At 48.3% G+C, this 9,282-nt stretch overlaps 1 long non-coding RNA gene across 1 annotated transcript; it reads right to left on the reverse strand.

The window, feature by feature from the left end:
- Window positions 1-2,383: 2,383 nt before the first annotated feature.
- On the reverse strand, window positions 2,384-7,228 carry LOC149872282 (uncharacterized). The gene is made up of 3 exons (XR_016440633.1): window positions 7,090-7,228; window positions 5,936-5,986; window positions 2,384-2,469 (listed from the first exon to the last, which is right to left on the reverse strand). It is a non-coding gene; the product is annotated as an uncharacterized LOC149872282 (long non-coding RNA).
- Window positions 7,229-9,282: the final 2,054 nt, after the last annotated feature.

Genomic DNA, 9,282 nt, shown 5'->3' on the forward strand with positions numbered 1-9,282 from the left:
ACCCAATTTTATAGTAAAGCTCTGTTCGAAGTCTAATGTGAAATACCACCCTATCATTCACTGAACTGATACCAAAGCTAGCAAGCAGACATATTACTCACTGACTGATATATTATCCTCTACTGCCAAAGCCTCCAGGCACATTGCACAGTCGAAAACAATCCATTAATCTCTGTCAGTGGGAAATCAATGGGAATTGGGCACCTAATTCCCTTAGATGCTTTGGAAAGTTCCACCCTTTCTCCATTTATAATAAATCACTTTTAAAAAGAAGAATATATCTCCGTCTATGAACACACTGTATCTATCTGATCCTATCCATCTCTCTCTGAACTTGGGAGATCATTTGTCTTCCCAGACTGCCAGTTCTCTGGAACAAGACCTGAAAACTGGGACCTCATGTATGTTTACATAGTATTGTGTAATGCAACCCTTTAGCCACTGCTATACTAGAAATAAAACAACAATAGTAATATAGGAAATAGATTAATAGCGCATTAGCTGCTGAGCAGCAGCACGCATGTAGACGCTGACCAGGCTCAGATGTGGAGGGGAGCTGTGCCGGCTGTGGGGCCCACTGTCTCCCCGCCACATGGGGATTGGGACCCATCCTCGTCCCCATGTGGCCAGTAGAGCTGTCCCAGAAGCTGGCACTGCTGCATCCCAGCCACTTGGTGATTGGACTGTGACTTGATGCCTATGTGACCAGGAGACCTGTCCCCGCTTGGAGGGGACACTACCTGCCAGCCACATGAGGATTCTCACGTGGCTGGCAGACAGCATCCCTGCCGAGCAGAGACAGCTCTCCAGGCCATGTGGGGATCAGGACCAGCCCCTGTGCCCCCTGTGAGCCCCAGGGCTGGCATGCAGGGGAGCCTGGAGCTGCCCCTAGTTCCTGCAGGGGGGCAGAGCAGGGCAGGAGCAGCCCTGGACTGGGCTACTCCTGCCAGTTGCAATTTGCTCCCAATTGGGGTGCACATGTAGACATGTGCCCTGGAGCACTTTTAATGAGCCTGAATTTTCTGTGAAGAAAATACAGGTGCATTAATTGCACATGTAGACATGCTCAGTGTGTATTAAGGAGGTCTGTAATAAAACAAGACCTGATTTTCCATTACCAAACACCTTGTATCTCTATTTATACCAGTGCAGAGACAGTGTGAAATGACTAAATACAGATGGTGGAATATCATACCCATCTTGTACTGATGGAGGTAACTAGGATGCCGGCTAATGGAGCAGCAGGCAATTACATATTATCTTCTGATAAGCACATACAGCAGTGGTGCTTGAATTTTTAGACTCAAGGCACCCCCCAGAAACTGCTAGCTCTCTGTTTTCATTTGTTTTTTACTGTAGAAAAACATTATAGGTCCTCAAGGAATCTATTGTCTATTGTAAAGCACCTAGAGAGCAAAGCGATCAAGAGCAACTAGCATGGATTCACCAAGAGCAAGGCACACCTAACTAACCTGATTTTCTTCTATGGTAAGGTTTCTTCTGTGGATGGAGGGAGAGCAGTGGATGTGACACAGGGTCTTCATAAAGTCCTTGTGCACTTTTAAACTTTAATAACTTAGGTTGTAGGTATGATAGAAACAATCTGTAAATGGCATTTAAAAGCAAATGTATTAAAGTTTTAGGACAGCTAGAGTACACAATGCTAGACTTCAACATAACCACCATCCATCATGATACAATGCTTGATCCAATCTTCGAACTCCTTGAAAACATTTCCTAGTTGCTCTTGAGTTACTGCGCTAATTGCATTGGTGATCCTAGCCCTAAGTTCCACCAAAGAACGTGGTTTGGACAAGTAAACTACATTTTTAACATGTCCTCATAAAAAGAAGTCCAACGGCGACAGGTCAGGTGAACGAGGTGGCCAAGCAATTGGTCCACATCTGCCTATCCACTTCTCTCGGAAAATGTCATTTAGTAACCGACGTACATTCAGAGCATAGTGGCACGGAGCTCCGTCTTATTTAAGAATAAATTCATTATAACTTATGAAGTTTAGCATTGCGTACTCTAGTTGTTCTAAAACTTTAATAAATTTGCTTTTATATGTCGTTTACAGATTTTTTCTGTCATACCTACAACCTAAGTTAGTAAATTTTAAAAGTGCACAAGGGCTTTATGAAGACCCTGTATATCTAGACTTTAGCAAGCCTGTTGATGCTGTCTCCCACAACATTCTCATTAACAAACTAAGGAAATACAGACTAGATGCAAGTACTGTAAATTGGATGCATAACTGATGAGATCATCGTGCTCAACATGTAGCCATCAATAGACCAATGTCTACTTGGGACGACATAACAAGTAGGGTTCCCCAGGAGTTTGTCTTAGGTCCTGTATAGTTTAATATCTTCATTCATGATTTGGAAGATGGGATGGAGTGCACACTTAGCAAATTTGTAGATGACACCAAGTTGGGTGGAGTTGCAGACACTCTGGAGGATGGAGCTAGGATAGATTGGAAAATGTCCACAGTCAGTCAGATGGAATTCAGTAAGGACAAGTGCAAAGTCCTGCAATTCAGACAAAATAATTGCATGAACAAATACAGACTGGGGAATAACTGACTTGGATGTAGTACTGCAGAGAAGGACCTGGAGTTTGCCATGGGGAGATCCAGTATTTACTAATGGGGGGTGTGGTATACTGCCCCTCACACCATGGGGGGTTGTGATAAGGAGTGGCTGGAGCCCCGGATCAGTGGGGGACACCACAGAGCCAAGCAAAGAGCAGGTACATGAAATAGGGGGGACTCATCCCCTGTCCTGTTCTCCCACCCCTTGCCAACACTACTGCAATCTAGAGCTGTGCGAAATTTCAACGGATGTTTCATTTCAAAGCTGTTTTGACAAGTTTCAAGCTTGAAACAGCAAAATTGAAACAAAACAAAAGGCTTCAAAACAGCTTTGAAACAAAACGAGGGCACCTGAAACATTTCAAAAGTTTCAAAACATTTCGAGTTTTGAAGCTGGACTTGCTTGCAGCTAAACAGAAAGTAAGGAGAGGGAGGGGGAAGGGGGGGAAGGACTCCTCTGACAGTGCCTGTGTAGCTGGCCAGTGACTGTGATCCTTCCCCGAGGTCCCTTCCAATCCCCAAGCTCTGGGGGGGGACAGAAAAACAGCATAAAAAGCACTGTTTAAACTGAGCTTTCTCTGTGTCTTCACACTTACAAGCACACAAGTTTTGCTCTGAACAGTTTGAAGTGCAGTTTCTCAGAAACCCCTGCACCTATCTCCTTGAAACTTGAAAGGCTTTGTGGCCTCAGCAGGGGCTACCATCCTTGCTGTTTTCATTCGAATCAGGAAAGAAATGACAAAGTTATAGGCATTTTTGTGATTCTCCATGACAGCCTATGGGTGAATTGTCAAAATGCGTCGAAACAGCATCGAAACAGCATTGAAACAGCAAAACAGTTTTTACGAAACAAAACAGACCAGTGCTTTCAAACAGCAAAACAAAACACTGTCCCTTTGAACCGGCAAAGTGGAAGTCAAAACAAAACGGTGCTGTTTCGCACAGCTCTCCTGCAATCCCTGTGTGACCTGGGGTCAGAGCGAGGTCCCAGAGCCACTCCTGCCCCGCTCCAGCTGCGGGCTGAGGGGAGCTGCTGTGTGGGGTGCAGGTTGCTGGGCTCAACAGTGGACAGCAGCAGTGGCACACAGTTTTCCTTCTCCAGTCCCTGCTCCCTGCCTACCAGCCCCCCCACAGGTGTCTCCTACTGGCCAGGAGCAGGTGCTGGAAGGAGGAACCTGCAAATTGCCTCTACTGTCTCTGATCAAGCCAGCACCCCATGCAGCTGCACTTAGGGCTGGATCAGGGAAGGAGCAGTTCTGGGGTTCCCCCTGCACCTGGATCAGCCAGGGACAACGGTGGAAGGGGAGTGCAACTGCACCATCCCCCCCCCCCCTCCACACACATGCGCACGCGCACACACACACACACACACACACCTGTATCCACCTCAGGGGGTTCAGTGGAAAATTAGCTGAATATGCTCTTGTTGCAAAAAAAGCCAACAGCATCCTTGGTTGTATTAACAGGAGGGTCACTTACTAATCAAGGGAAGTGACTCTTCTGCTCTATCCAGTACCACTGGGGCCTCACCTGGAGTGGTGTGTCCAGTTCTGGGCCCCAGGATTCAAGGACGTGGACAGACTGGAGAGAGTCCAGCATCGAGCGACAAAAATCTTTAGGTGCATAGGAAGCAAGATTCATGAGGAAAGACTGAAAGATAGGATTGTTTAGTCTGGAAAAGAGAAAGCAGAGGGATTCGATAATGGAGGATGGAGATGGGCTTTCTTCTGTGGCCAAAGGGAACAGGACTAGGTGCAATGGCCTCAAGCTGCAACAGGAAATTTAGGTTGGAGATTTGGAGGAACTTTCTGACTATGAAGGTGGTCAAGCACTGGAACAGACTATCTGGAGAAGTTGTGGAAACTCCACCCCTGGACATTTTCAAAAACAAGTTGGACAAACACTTGGCTGGGATGGTTTAGTCAGGGACAACGCTGCCTTGAGCAGGAGGCTGGATTAGATGATCTTGTGAGGTCCCTTCCAGCCCTGCTTGCCCATGAGCCTATAGAGCAATTCTTCTGTTACAAAGAACTCAGAAAGTCCACAATAGGTCCAAATGTTTTTAACGCTATGGGTTCCTATTTGAAATCTCTGGTTTAGTTTTGCAGTTCATGTTAGCACAGCTACCAGTGTTAACGTGGCATGGCACCCCGCAACAGCTCAAAGTCAAACACTGAGCCTCTTGCAGGATGGCCATTGGCTGAGTCCTTCTACTCCATGCATTGCTCCCGCTTCTGGGACTGGGGAGAACTGTTGTCAGAATCACACTTGTTATTCAGCTGATCCCACACTTTAGCAAATTAGATACAGATTGGTGAGGGATTGTTTTCCTATCCCCGTGTAAAAAAAGATAACTCACAATGTTCTGGATAGCTCCTTCATAGGAAATTAATTAATCATGGGAATCACCGGATAATGTCAGAAGGCACCTGAGCAGCTTCATAAGATGGACATGTCGTTTCAGGTTGATCCTGCCACTCTACATTAAATAAATGGACTAAGGACTTTTCAAAATCCTTTTGGTGCCCAGTAAGGTTGCTTCCTTCTCAATGCTGACCCACGCTGGTGAGGTGATGGGGTTCACCATCCCCACAAAGGCAGCTGGAAGTACTAGTCCTCTAAAAGACCTCATGGTCACAGTCTAGAAAGCACAGCAACACATGTAGCAACGCAATACAGTCATTGTGGTGCCCATACTCGTTTAATGCCCTACTCTTAAACCATGTCAGTCAACAGGTGCAATAGGAAGTGCTTCCCATACTGTGAGGCATCATTTAGTTATCAGCAGTCAGGTGTCCTTGTTTTTACATTATCATTTACAGTTTGTAGCTGGTGTCTGCCTTGGCAGCCAGCATTCCCATATAAAACCTTTCTATTCTAGGATGAATACAACCAAGATCTGTAATGACCCAAAGTTGTGACTGCCTGATGTTTCTTGGCTGCATCTTACCCAATGCACAATAATTATTGCCATAATAGGGGATGATTCACTCCCCACAGGAGTCAAAGCATAAACTAAGAATCGATTGCCTTTGAGCTCAAGCTCATCCTTGGAGATAGCTTTGCCAGATCCAGGCTGTTAAGCCTTGATGGGACAGTGCAGAAAGGCCTGAATTCACACTGCTCATTCTGTACTTGACCTCTGGATAAAGGGAGGATGTTGGTCTCCACAGGCTGTCAAACACTCATAAGCACTAAAAAACACACACGGTTTTTTAAATCTTATACAGGCTCCTGATTTATATTCATGGTCCCTACTGCATAATCTTCATTTCACTGCATTGTGAAAGCTCCAGATGGCTAGGCAACCTCGCCTTTGCGGCACTACCAGCACAGTACCTGGAAATTTCCTCGGTCAGAAATCGACAGGAGGATAAGTCAAAACCATCCCTGAAAAGAAAAAAGAGCAGCCATGATCTTAGGCAAGTAAGCACACATACCCCACTGTAAACAGCAAGTGCATCAGAATTGAATTACTTTACACTAAAATTGCTGCTCAGGCCAAATGGAAGCAATATCCACATTTCCCTCTTGAAGCAAAATGCATCAGAAGAACAAACATGATTATGTTGGAAATGGAAAGAGAATAATCTCTCGAGCGGAAGGAAATGTTTTGGACAAATATTGCATTTGCTGAAAAAGGCAGATTTGGGTTAGCCAAAACGGCGTGTGAATTTGTGTCCAAGTTCTTCAGTTGTTTCAGTCCGGAAAAAAAAATGGAAAAAATCTGAAACATCTCAACATGACATTTTCAATGGGAAATGATTTGATTCTTCATTTTGAAACGATGATTCGTTGCAACATCAGAAAGAAAACAAAAGTAAAGAAAAGCCTGGTTTTGAAATGACACGGTTCATTTTAGGTCAAAGTAACTGTTTGGGTTGACCCCAAATGAATTTTTTTGTCAGTTTTCTGGTTCAGCCAGCAGACCAAAACAATCCATTATTCACGCAGCTCCAATCTTCACCCTGCTGCAGCCATCCTGATTAAATTAAAGGTAATGAGGAACTGGCTGAAAGCCCTGTCTACACGTCAGGGCCAGATGCTGCTCTTGCCATAAAGCGAATGATAAAGGATGGAAGTGCACTTGCCTCAGTAGAATCTACAGTAGCCATGAAGAGTAGAAATGCCACCAAAATACCAAACCAAATAATACTGTGGATGGTGTTTTCACTTGACAGCTGCTGTCCCATACGGTCACATTCATCTTACTCAGCCAATGTATTTAAGGCACAAACATCCTAAGTTAACACATCTTGGTCTCTCATAAAGCCGGTCTCGTAGTAGCTGCGCTGAATCCAGCTCTGACCTCGTTAGTTCTGAGTCTTTCAGAGCCCCTGCTGCTATAATAACCTAGGGACACCCTGCAGGGAACAGGGCAGGACAAGGACACCCCTAGCAGAGAAACCCTTCCTTTCTCCTGCTGCTTTCCGCTGCAGGTGAGCTCAAACATTTTACCCAGGCTGCAAGTGTAAAAGGAAATAAATACTCACTGGAAAGTGGGACCCACTGGAAGAAATCGGGTTAGCTGGCTCGCTTGATTCAGCACAGGTCGTTTCCAGAGGCAGCCAGGCACTCGCACGGCATTGCACAGGGAGAGGAAGATCTCTAGTTTTGACCAAGTACCTGTAGCCCACCTCCCCCTTCTGAAATACAACATAACCTTCCCCAGACACACGCCCACACTCATCTATCCCCTCACTCACTCATAAGCACCTCCCGCACCTTTATTTTCTGCAGGTTTCCAGTTGGAGATTTCAACGGATTGCCTTGCTGTCATGCACGTGAGTCCAGATATTGACCCTGACCCAAGCCAAAACCACTCACCCAGCCAGTTCTGGATTATATCCCTGCACTAACTGAAATGAAAGGCTTGAACGGCTCAGGATTTCTCTCCCTGCCATCCCACACAGATAAACTCGGCAGTGCAACAACAGATTGCAAGAAACAGGACTCTGTCTCTCGTGCTATGCGGGGGTGGATACGGGCAAGATGTGCTTGCAGCACATGCACAAGGGGAGGTGGCAATGCGGACGAGCAGGAGTGGGGCTTTGCAGCTGCATGGTCCCATTACAACAAGAAGCAGAAGAAGCCAAAGGCAGGGAAGGAAGGGAAGTACTGAGAAGGAAAGGGAAGGAAGGTCCACATCATTGGACTGGGGAATGCTTTTAAACAGATAAGATTGGCCACCATTAGGGTCTGAGAAAAAGATGCCCTCAGTTAACTCAGGGGCGATTTGAAACCCAAAAGGGCTTAAACAGAGCAGAAGAGCACATGGCCATTCTTGTTCCTGTTTAAACCAGGCACATTTTCATTTACTTTCAGTCATTTGGGAATCTGTCACTCAGATTCATGCAGCCGAAGCCAAGGCAGCTCTCACGCAGAAAGGGCCTCGGCGAGCTTTTTCTCCGCATGTTGCGGCCTCAGATCCCAAGCACTTGGGAAGAGATCCAGAAGACAGGATTTAGGCACGTAAGTCCATGCAGACCCCAGTGCCCCTGCTTCCTAAACTCCATGGGCACCTTCCTAACTTTGTGACTGGGAGGCGGCTTCAACACCCAGAGCTGTGTTTTTGTGAGTTTGTGGCACTGCTGAAGCCTGAGCCCCTGAGAGGCTATGTCCCTCCAGCACCAAGCAGGATGGGGAACCGGTGCTCCTCCCCCCCGAGGGATGCAGGCCTTCTCAGAGCACGTCCCCTGCACAGCACGCGCCTGTGGCTGGCATCACCCCACTTTCAAAGGGCAGCCAAGTGGCCAGGACACTGGCCCAGGAAATGGGAGATTGGGCACCCAGGCCCCCTGCAGCCTGAGGGGCTTCCAGCCCTCATCTCCCACCTCTCGGAAAGGCTGAGACGGGGCCCTCTGCACCCCTTCTTGAAGCTGTGTCGCTGCAGAGAAGAGGACTCATGAATCATTGAGGGAGAGGAAGCGGTGCATACACAAGGAGGTGCATGACTTGCCTAATGGTTAGGGCCCTCAGCTAAGAGGGGAGAGCCCTGCAGAGAGTCTCTAAATCGGGGTGGGCCAAGTCCAGCTCACGGGCTGGATGGGGCCCGCAGCGGACTCCACTTCCCAGCAGCCCCTGCCCATGTCACTGTGGCTGGTTTCCGTGCAGACCCCAGGGGCGGCGGAGCTGTGACGGCGTGCGGCCGGGGTTGCCATGGAGACCGGCCCCAGCAGCGCTGGCAGGGCGCGCGGCTGGGCAGGGATCTGCTCTGGGGCCGGGATCTTGTGGCGGTGACAGCGTGCCCCGAGCTGGGGCAGAGCTGCGACCTGCTGCCCGCACTCCCCAGGCAGGGGCACGCGGGCAGTGGATCGTGGCTCTGCCCCGGCTACAGACCACGCCGTCACCACTGCAAGATCCCAGCTCCAGAGCCGCTCCTCACCCTGCCAGCGCTGCTGGGGCCCGTCTCCACGGAAACCCTGGCCCTGTCCTGCTGCTGCTCCTGGTGTCTCCGTGGAAACCAGCTACAGCAACGTGGGCAGGGGCTGCTGGGAAATGGAGTCCAGCCGCTGACCGGCTCTGCGATTTTGTCCAGCCCTGCTCTAGATAGCCTGGCACTGCTACCTCAGAAGCGGCCAGGCAGCTGCTGCCTTGACTTGCCGGTTTTAGTGGCCGCCCGTGTCTGCAGCAGAGGCCATGCTGTATCTCAAAATCCATCTGGGCTTAGTTCAGCCAGCCGAGCT

The sequence above is a fragment of the Crocodylus siamensis genome, chromosome 2 (genome assembly GCF_052110815.1).
Source record: "Crocodylus siamensis isolate JL-2025a chromosome 2, ASM5211081v1, whole genome shotgun sequence".
NCBI lineage: Eukaryota > Metazoa > Chordata > Crocodylia > Crocodylidae > Crocodylus > Crocodylus siamensis.